The sequence below is a fragment of the Passer montanus genome, unplaced genomic scaffold (genome assembly GCF_014805655.1).
Source record: "Passer montanus isolate IOZ18808 unplaced genomic scaffold, ASM1480565v1 scaffold430, whole genome shotgun sequence".
Taxonomy (NCBI): Eukaryota; Metazoa; Chordata; class Aves; order Passeriformes; family Passeridae; genus Passer; species Passer montanus.
Window position 1 is genome coordinate 13423 of NW_024369152.1, and position 10775 is coordinate 24197.

General features: G+C 56.8%; 1 protein-coding gene across 1 annotated transcript in view; it reads right to left on the reverse strand.

Annotated features, from left to right (window-relative positions):
- LOC120507544 overlaps positions 1-2409 on the reverse strand; it is a 6281-nt gene extending 3872 nt beyond the window's left edge. Inside the window, exon 1 of the mRNA XM_039720351.1 lies at positions 2195-2409. The gene's annotated coding sequence lies outside the window, so the exon portion shown is untranslated. The remainder of the gene's footprint in view (positions 1-2194) is intronic.
- Between the last annotated feature and the right edge of the window lie 8366 nt (positions 2410-10775).

The following is a 10775-nucleotide window of genomic DNA, read 5'->3' on the forward strand; positions in this document are numbered from 1 at the left end:
GGGATGGGATGGGATGGGATGGGATGGGGCCAGGCTGGCTGCAGGCACCAGCCCTGCAGCCCAGCTCCACCACTCACCATCCTGCAGTGGCTGCAACTGCTCTGGTTCTGCAGGCTGCTGCGCTGGGGCAGCTGCAGGGCTGTTCTTTTTCTTCCCCCGAAGCCTCCTGAACAGGTTGAACACTCTGCTCGCCATCCTGTTGTCCGACCTCGAGGACACCTTCGAGACAGATGCCTTGGCAAAGGTCCGAGTCAGCGATGCTGCAGTCGCGCCTTGCAGGCACCTGCAACAGAGAGGCCTCAGGAAGACTACAGGACAGCAAGTCCTGCACTGTGTTCCCGAGGGCTCCTGCCACAATGACAGGAGACTCCTCGTGAACAATGGATGTCACCAAGTCCCACGGCCTGGCCACGAAGGCACCGGCCGCAGGGATGGGGGATGCCTTGGAAAAGCTCCAAGTCAGCGAGTCCCGAGGTCTGGCCGTGAGACCAGCCGCAGGAGTAATGCCTCGGAAAAGCTCTGGGTCAGCAAGGAATGAGCTGGCTGTGTGAGGGCTCCTCACAGCACCGCTCTGTCCCGTCCTGTCCCGTCGCGTGCACCAAGCACTGTGGCCTGGCTGCGACACTGCCAGCACCTATGTCAGCACGTGTCACAAAGGGCTGCTGTGACACCCTGTCCCACTCTGCCCCACGGTGACCCAACTGCAGCGTGTCACAAGGGGCCCTTGGAGACACTGCTGTGTGCCCCGGGGCCACCCCCTCCCCAGGCAAGGTGCCCCCGTTTGGAAGGAATCTGTTGCCCCGAGTGTCTAATGCAGCCCTGGACACACCAAGGCCGGCCAAGTGCTCAAGGAAGGACTCTCCACCTCTGTGCCTGGCCCGCACAGCTTTAGTTTTGAGGCAGTTTTAGGCAGGAGATACTGCCATAAAATTTCACAAGAAAACTATCAAGTATCTAAACTATGCAGTATTATATTATTTTCTACCTCCAATATTACCAGCACATAGCTTAAGGAAGAAAGGTATTTACCAGCCACCATAAATGAAAAAAATTAAATTCAAAAAAGGGCTTTCAAGGATACCAGAGTTGTGGCCACCAGTCATTTTCCAGCTTTGCAGGATTTCAGTTTAAAGTCAATCTAAACAATCCAGGATATGTCTAGCAAGAAGGAGATCACAGTTCAGTTTTGCTCCTACACCCAAGCTTTGCTGTATCAAAGATGGATGGTATTCTCTCTTGATGCAGTTGTGCTCCGTACCTGTCACACAATGGGGCACAGTGCAGGAGGCTCATCACCACGTGAGCAGGGTGTTTTTCAGTCAGGCTCACAATGTCCGTTTGCAGCTCAGCATCCACAGTGTCGCAGGACGCGAGTCTCTGTAGAATGTCCCTGACCGTGGCTAACACCTGGAGGAAGCAGCATGGGGAAGACTTGGTGTGCTGTCCAAGGGAGCAACTTCCCCAGCTTCCCCCAGGAAGTGCTTGCCTTCCCACCCCACTGTGATGGCCCCAAAGGCTGAGTGAGCCTAGTGGACGTGGCTTGAGGGGCCACATGATCCTGAGAGGCCTCCTGCCCTGGCCCCAGGCTGCTTGCCTGCTGCAGAGAAGAAACACCCTTCTGGAAAAACTCCAGCCTGGGTGCAGGACTCACAGTCCGTGCAGTCATGACGTCAGTCTCTGGGTTGGCCTGAGTCTGGCTGTTTGAGTTGGCCATGCCCTCAGTCAGGGCCATGCCAGCCTCTGCCCTGCCCTCGGCCGCTGCCCGGTCAGAGGTTGCAGCGAGCTCAGTGGACGCTGTGCTGGCAGCAGGCTCTGTCTGCAGCTCACTGGGCGTGGAGTTGGGCTTGGCTGTGCCCTTGGTCACGCTGGCTCTGGTCTTTCTGCGCCGAATGCGCAGGAACCTCCGCAGTGCCTGCAGCAGAAGGAAGGGCGGGAAGAGAGGGACGTTCCATGGCCTGCTCCAAGCGTGGGGCTGGGCCGAGCTGTGCCAGCAGGCCCGGCGGCCATGCCCTCAGTCAGGGCCATGCCAGCCTCTGCCCTGCCCTCGGCCGCTGCCCGGTCAGAGGTTGCAGCGAGCTCAGTGGACGCTGTGCTGGCAGCAGGCTCTGTCTGCAGCTCACTGGGCGTGGAGTTGGGCTTGGCTGTGCCCTTGGTCACGCTGGCTCTGGTCTTTCTGCGCCGAATGCGCAGGAACCTCCGCAGTGCCTGCAGCAGAAGGAAGGGCGGGAAGAGAGGGACGTTCCATGGTCTGCTCCAAGTGCGGGGCTGGGCCGAGCAGTGCCAGCAGGCCCGGCCCAGGTGAGGATGGCCGCAGATACCTGCACCGCTCTGCGGAAGCGGCCACGGGTGGGATCCTGCTCTTGAGTCTGGTCCTTGGCTGCATCTGGCAAAGAGGGAGCAAACCAGAGCTGAGGGGCCGCGGGAGAGGCCGGAGAACACATACCATTTGAATAAAATGCAACACCACAACAGATTAGTAAGATAGATAGATAGATAGATAGATAGATAGATAGATAGATAGATTGACAAGGCAGATAGAGATATGTGAATGCACTTGCCTGTATCACTTTACAAAGAAAGGGAGGGGGAAGTGACAGGTTATTCTTTTCCACACATGGGAAACAATCTTTTTCCCAGAAAAATCAGCTTCTTTCTTCAGTGACCACCAGGGTATCTGAAGACCCCACCAAGAAGGCCCTGTGATGCCAATGGCCTGTGCATCCAGCAAGTCAAGAAAGTAAGGCCTGCCTCTTAATACTACAGTGGTGTTAAAGAGGTTTATTCTCGGTTTTTGGGGGCAAGAGGAAAGAACTGAAGCCAGTTACTGTAAAATGGCTGCACAAGCACCAGTGCAAATCACAGCCAAAGGAAGGATGAAGCCAAGGTGTCCCACAACCACAGCCCAAGCAGCCAGAGATCCTCCTTCAACCCTGGCTGCATTGAAGCCCCACTGACTGCCAAGAAGAAAAGCGCCCTACTGAGAGCAAGCAAACTTAACCCTCTGCCAGGACACAAATTTAGAGGGAAAAAAATTTAAAATCCCTACACCACCAGACACACTTCCCAATGAGAAGGGTTGGAACACTCTGCCCCCCAGCACTTGCCCAGCAGGCAGGTTCACAAAGGTGCTGGGAGCTAAGCTGTGCCCTGCGAGGGAACAGAGCCAGCCTCCCTTCAGTGGGAGAAGGCGCGGCCTCAGCTGTAGCCCCGGGTGCCTGCGGTGGCCCAGGGCACGGCCATGGCTGTCAATGTGTTGGGCTGCAGCACAGGGCAGGCCGGAGCTCAGCAGCCTCAGCAGAGCCCAGGGCCGCGGCCCTTCCCTGCCGGGGCCCGAGCCTGGCCCGGCCCGGCCCGGCCTGAGCAGCCCGGACTGGCCCAGGGGATGGGCTGCGCCCGCCCGCTGTGCCCACAGGCTGGGCCCAAGCCTTTGCAAGAGGCTTTCTCCCAGCTTGGCAAAACCTCGGCCAAGTGTCCCTGTGCTGTGCTGAGAAGAGTAAAAAACCCCCTCAAATTTAACCCTGCTGCCCAGCGCATGAGGGATCCCTGCACACCTTAGGAGAGGCCATCAATACTCCTTTGTGCCTCATGAGGGATCCCTGCACTCCTCAGCAGGGAACCCAAAATATCCCAGTGTACCTCATGAGGTCCAGGCCCAGCTGATCACCCAGAAGGAAATGTGCCCTCAGCCCAGGGACACTCAGCATGGGCTCCCCCAGACCTGCTGCTTTAGTTTTGGGGCAGGAGATACTGCCCTAAAATTTCACAAGAAAACTATCAAGTATCTAAAATATGCAGTATTATGTTATTTTCTACCTCCAATATTGCCAGCACATAACTTAGAGAAGAAAGGTATTTACCAGCCATCGTAGATGAAAACAATTAAAATGAAAAAAGTGCTTTTAAGGATATCAGAGTGATGGCCACCAGTCATTTTCCTGCTTTGCAGGATTTTGGTTCAAAGTCAATCTAAAGAAGCCAGCATATGTCTAGCAAGAAGGAAATCACAGTTCAGGTTTGCTCCTCCACCCAAGCTTTGCTATATCAAAGATGGATGGTTTTCTTTTCCAGCTCTCAAGTGGTGTGTCATAATTTCCAAATAAACAAAATATCGTGCATAGAAATATTTCATAGATTGTAGCAGTTCCTTTGAGGGGAGCTCCTCGGGGTGTCCCCGGAGGGCCCCCTGGGCTGTGAGTTCGCTGGCAGCAGCAGGCACGCAAGGAGACTCCACACGGCTTCTGAGGGTGCTGATTAGATGAGGGTTTATTGGGGTCCCAGCCCCGGATGTAACATGGTTTCTGAGGGAGAAGGGGGAAAGGGAAAAGGAGGGGGAGAGAGGGGGAGCCTAGGGGAGAGATGGGACATGAGAGAATCTGTTGTTGCTTGCACAGCTTAAGAGGGAAATTCAAAGTAGGTGTGAAATAAGATTTGGGCCAAAGGGATTGCAGATTCATGGGACTTCAGGGGAGGAACACAGATTGGAATAAACCATGTATTTTCAAGAGGTACATTTTTGAGAGCATACCATTTGAATAAAATGCAACACCACAACAGATTAGTAAGATAGATAGATAGATAGATAGATAGATAGATAGATAGATAGATAGATAGATAGATAGATAGATAGATTGACAAGGCAGACAGAGATAGATGAATGCACTTGCCTGTATCACTTTGTATAGAAAGGGAGGGGGAAGTGAGAGGTTATTCTTTTCCACACATGGGAAACTATCTTTTTCCCAGAAAAATCAGCTTCTTTCTTCAGTGACCACCAGGGTATCTGAAGACCCCACCAAGAAGGCCCTGTGATGCCAATGGCCTGTGCATCCAGCAAGTCAAGAAAGTAAGGCCTGCCTCTTAATACTACAGTGATGTAAAAGAGGTTTATTCTCGGTTTTTGGTACCATGAGGAACAAACTGAAGCCACTTACAGTAAAATGCCTGCACAAGCACCAGTGCAAATCACAGCCAAAGGGAGGATGAAGCCAAGGTGTCCCACAACCACAGCCCAAGCAGCCAGAGATCCTCCTTCAACCCTGGCTGCATTGAAGCCCCACTGACTGCCAAGAAGAAAAGCGCCCTACTGAGAGCAAGCAAACTTAACCCTCTGCCAGGACACAAATTTAGAGGGAAAAAAATTTAAAATCCCTACACCACCAGACACACTTCCGAGTGAGAAGGGTTGGAACTCTCTGGCTCCCAGCACTTCCCCAGCAGGCAGGTTCACAAAGGTGCTGGGAGCTAAGCTGTGCCCTCCGAGGGAACAGAGCCAGCCTCCCTTCAGTGGGAGAAGGCGCGGCCTCAGCTGTAGCCCCGGGTGCCTGCGGTGGCGCAGGGCACGGCCATGGCTGTCAATGTGTTGGGCTGCAGCACAGGGCAGGCCGGAGCTCAGCAGCCTCAGCAGAGCCCAGGGCCGCGGCCCTTCCCTGCCGGGGCCCGAGCCTGGCCCGGCCCGGCCCGGCCTGAGCAGCCCGGACTGGCCCAGGGGATGGGCTGCGCCCGCCCGCTGTGCCCACAGGCTGGGCCCAAGCCTTTGCAAGAGGCTTTCTCCCAGCTTGGCAAAACCTCGGCCAAGTGTCCCTGTGCTGTGCTGAGAAGAGTAAAAAACCCCCTCAAATTTAACCCTGCTGCCCACTGCATGAGGGATCCCTGCACACCTTAGGAGAGGCCATCAATACTCCTTTGTGCCTCATGAGGGATCCCTGCACTCCTCAGCAGGGAACCCAAAATATCCCAGTGTACCGCATAAGGTCCAAGCCCAGCTGATCACCCAGAAGGAAATGTGCCCTCAGCCCAGGGACACTCAGCAGGGGCTCCCCCACCCCCTCGGGCCCCCGCCGCTGGGCACAGCAGCCCCTGCCTGGCCCCTGCCTGCCCACAGCGTGGCCATCCACGGCTGCTCCTGGGCATGGAGCTCAGTCAGTGCTGGTGCCGGGGGGGCTTTGCTGCTGCTACCACACGGACATGGTTGTGAAAACTTTATTCTTTTATTTGAATATGAAATATGGGCCAAGCCCTGCCCTGGCAGACAGGGGATGCCCACCTTCATTCCTGGCCGAGGAACAGGACCAGGAGGCTCAGGGGCAGAGGGTCTCGTTGAGGAGGGTGGGTTTTGGGACGGCCTCCTGATGCTGCTGCAGCCACGGCAGGGCAGATAGGGGCAGAAGTGGAGAGCTGGGATAAACTGTCAAGCTCCCGCTGCCTGTGGTCTTAGCCTCATCTGCTGACGATGCACAGGAGCACCTGTGAAGAGAGGAGGTGGCTGAGGCCCCAGCTGCCAGTGGCACACAGGGACCCTCGTGCACAGCAGGGCCCAGAGCTGGCAAGGCTCCCCAGCACGGCTGGAGCTGCTGGCACAGCCGGGCCCAGCTGGACAACTGCCCCTCAAGGCCCCGGCCAGCAGGGCACGGCTCTGGGCAGGGTCCCTGGCCAGGAGCGGGCCCCAGAACGCCTCTGCCTTTCAAGGGCAACCTCGGCCCTGCTCTTTCTACTCCCCACCTCCCTCTGCCTCTGCCCCGTGCCCCTGGGGCTGCTCTTGGCCAGGCAGCCTCAGTGGGAGCCAGCTCTGGCTGCAGCCCCAGCGGGCCCCCCAGGACAAGGCCCAGCAATTAGGAGGCCAATGGAAGCACTGGGCAGCAGCAGAACCCTCAGCAGAGTTATTTGGACAATCATGGACTGGCCACAACCCCACTGCAGTCTCAATGGGAATGTTCCCTGACCACGTTAGACTTTCAAAAGAAGCTGTTTGAGGGGGAGAGCAACAAAACACTAACTGTTTTCTCTTCCAGGAATACCCGATTCCAAAGCAGCACAACATGAAGACAAGCTCCAAACAAAGGACCCCTGCCAGTAACCGGAGCCAGCAGCCTGTTCCCTGACAGAAACCCCTTCCGAGGCCATCCTGGGCATCGGTAACAGGTCTTGTGGTGCCAGCTGCATCTGTGGGAGTGATGGGGAGCGTGAGCCCGTGCAGTGCTGCACTGCTGAGCTGGCAGCACGGTGAATACGGGCAGGACGCTCTCTGTTTCCCCCAGAGCTGGGGCCTGCAGGCACCTTGCCGGCCCTGGGCACAGGCTGTGCCAGCCAACAAAGCCCAGCAGGCCGAGAGGAGAGCCCGGGGGCAGCGCAGCTGCTTGGGCAGTGGCTGCTGCCAGGGACAAGGGCCAAAGCCATCCCTGAGCAGCCACTGCCACCCCTGGCCCTCCCTGCCCCGTGACACCTCCCCCAGCCCCAGGGGACAGGCTCAGACCCCGTCAGGAGGCATGGGAGCCTTGCACTCCCCCTCTGCCCTTTCCCCACCATGGCCACCCTGTGCAGCTGCTCCCAGCTTTTGGGACGTGTCTCCCATGGAAGGAGCCCAGCAGGACTGCTGAGCCTGGCTGAGCCTGGCACAGCAATCACCTTCTGTGGCACTGTCTGGCATCTCCTCCCTTTGTGCATCGCAGCTGCAAAGAAAGGCAGGACAGAAGAGCTCCTGTGGCACTGCAGGGGATCCTCAGGCTGCCCACAAGGCTCAGCCCCGGGGCACAGCCCTGGGCCCGGCCCCTTCCCTCTCTGCTCTTCTCTGTGGCTGCACAGAGCACACGGAAGGACACACTGGCATTGCACACGGGAGGAAGATGGAGCAGCTAAATGCTCCTTCCTCCCACTGACAGTGATCCTGTGGGATCCCTCAGGGCTCCAGAAGGGAGCAGGGCAAATTTTCCGTATTCCATCAACCTTCAGATGATCTTAAGTGAAAGGGCAAATGTATGAGCTCTTGCCACCTGGTCACTGTGTATTCTCTCAGGAAAGGTACATTGAGCACTTGCCTCCAGGATTTCCCATGAGTCTCAAGCCATAATCCAGCAGGTTTCCCAGATAATCCATGTCTTTATCCCATCCTAGAAGTTTCAAAGATCAGAACAATTTCCATGATGTGCTGGGATCCCCTTCTGCCTCAGGGAACTGGGCACTGCATGTAGGTCAGGTAAGGCCATGGGAGCCAGATGTGAATGGACAAGGCCAAAGCTGCTCAGGGGCCTGGGGAGCTCTGGGCAGGCTCATGGTCAATCCCTATCTTATTTGCAGGCCCTGTGCAACATCCCTGGAGAGGTGCCCAGGGCCCGTGGGGGTTCTCTTAGTTGCACAAGGAAAATGCTCCTTTAATCCTTGGGGAGAACTGCAGCAGGCAGTGCTGCAAGTATCCCTCACAAACTCCCTCCTGCCTCTCCTCCCAGCTGCCCTTCCTCCATCTGCTGGGACAGCTCCCACAGCCCAAGGGCACATAGTCAAGCCCTCTCAGGACACACTGGAGCCTTGATCTCCCCCTCTGTCCCTTCCCCAACATGGGCAGCCCGTGCAGTCACTCCCAGGTTTCAGGACATGTCTCCCACGCAGGGACCCCAGCAGGACTGCTCAGTACCCGAGTGCCCTGAGCCTGCTCGGGATAATTCTCCTGGGCTGTGCCCTCACTTCCAGGCAGCAGAGACAGCAGCTCAAGCCTCAGCAGGGCTCAGGCCCAGAGGCACAGCAATTACCTCCTGTGCCTGTGCCTGGCATGGCCTCCAGTCCTACAGCAGAGGCTGTCATGGAGCCACTGCTTCCTTCGGGAAACGCCGCCTTCTGCCCAGCCTCTGCATCCACTTCTGGAGAAAGGAAGAGGGGCAGCTGGATCAGGTGGGGCTGTTCCCCACTGGGCCCTGGCATCTTCAGCAGCCAGTACTTGTGAAAGACATGGATAAGGATCAGGAATCCATAAAATTTTCTGGGTAGACCAGGGTCCACTTTCATCATAACACCCGCCCTTAGTGATCATGCTGGAGACTATGAAATTTCAGGGGATCTCAGGAACATGGCGCAGTTTGGGCTGCCTGTCAGCTGATGCCAAATGCCTTCCTGCAGAGGCTGGGCAGAAGCTGCAGCCAGGCCAGGCTGGGAAACAGCCATGCAGGGCGTGAAAGCAGCAGCGGGGCAGCGAGGCTGCCATGGATCCCTTCCTGCTGTGCTGGGCACGGCGTGTCCAGATGTGCAGCCAAAGCCCCCGGCTTCTGAGACCCAGGGGAAGCATGAGGGAAATGCCCCCACCATGGCGTCTCTCCAGATCCCTCAGCATCTTCTCCATGTGTTTGGATGCCTCCAGGAACTTACTCTCTCCTCTAAGTTCGTTCTCCATTCTCAGGAGACCTTAAGAGAAATATTTCCATTTCCCAGGAATGGGTCCCACTAAACCAGTGCTCAGCCTGTGGGGTCAGCAGGCAGACAATACTCACCCCTGCCATGGGAGCTGGGCCTGCGTGCAACATCCACCAATGGAGTTGGTGAAGTCGTCCCTGCAGACACATCTGTAACACAACAGCCAGAGAAGCTTCTGTCACCTGGTCCTGACCAGTCAGTCAAACATTACGCCTTGTTGGGATAGTGAGAACATACCTGCAGAATGCTCTTCCCCAGACAGCTGTCAGGGCTGAGCAGAAATCATGAGGGGATCGTGCAGGGCATGGGCACACATGTGCATGGTTCTGTGCTGGCACCTGCAGCGCTGCCTCCTTGGCCAAGCTTTGGGCCCTTGAGCCGGCAGCTCTCCCAGGGGAAAGGCCTTGACCTACCCTCAGCACCTCCCAGAGGCTCAATCCTGAACGTGGGTTGGGAAGCCAGATCCGTTTCACCAACCGGGTTAGCTGCAAAGAAAGTCAGGACTGAACAGCTCCTGTGACCCTGCTGAAGATTCTCCTTCAGGCCTGAGTGGAAGTGAGGACGCCTGGGTGATTGGTGCCTTCCAAGGCACTCCCTCAGCTCTGCCTTCCACTCTGGAGCAGGGGCAGGGGGACCTCGTGCCTGCAGTGGCCCCACACTGGGATGGAAGGAGCCCCTTGCGGGGCAGTCGGGGCAATAAGGACTCCCTGCAGCTGCCAGCAGCTCTAAAGCCAGCCCCGGGCAGGGCCAGGGCTTGGCAGTGGCAGCAGGAGCAGCTCAGGCTCCCTGGGGCTGGCAAAGGAGCTGCAAAAGGCTCAGCCCCGGGGCACAGCCCTGGGCCCAGCCCCTTCTCTCTCTGCTCTTCTCTGTGGCTGCACAGAGCACACGGAAGGACACAGTGGCACTGCACACGGGAGGAAGATTGAAAGCTAAATGCTCCTTCCTCCCACTGACAGCGATCCTGTGGGACTCCAGATGGGAGCAGGGCAAGGCTTCCAGAATTCAACAGCCTTCCTACTCTTAAGGAAAGTGGGACATGCATGACCTTTTGCCACACTGACACTGATTATTCTCTAAGTAAAAAGGGACTTTGCGAACTTACCTCTACTATCTGCCGAGGTCTTCAAACTCTCATCCAGAAAGACAAGCATGGAATCCATGTCACGATTCCAATCTAGAAGGGAGCATAAAACGGAACTGCTTCCATGCTCTGCTGGGTTCCCCTTTGGCCTTTGGGAACTGGGCACTGCAAGGGGGTTGGGTAAGGTCGTGGGAGTCAGATGTAAGTGGCCATGGCCAAAGCTGCACAGGGACCTGGGGAGCTCTGGGCTGGCTCCTGGTTAATCTCCACACCCTTTACAATCTTTGTCCCCCATAGGCCTTATGCAACATCCCTAGGGGGCAGCTGGAGCAGCCCAGGGCCCTGGGGCTCTCTCCCTCCTCACTGAGGGAGACTTCCCTAAATCCCTGGGGATAACTGCAGTATGTAGTGCCAGAACCACTCCTACCTCCTTCCCTCCTGCAGTCCCTCTCCCTCCCTCTCTTGGCACAGCTCCCCCAGCCCAAGGGCACATAGCCAGGCCCTTACAGGACACACTGGA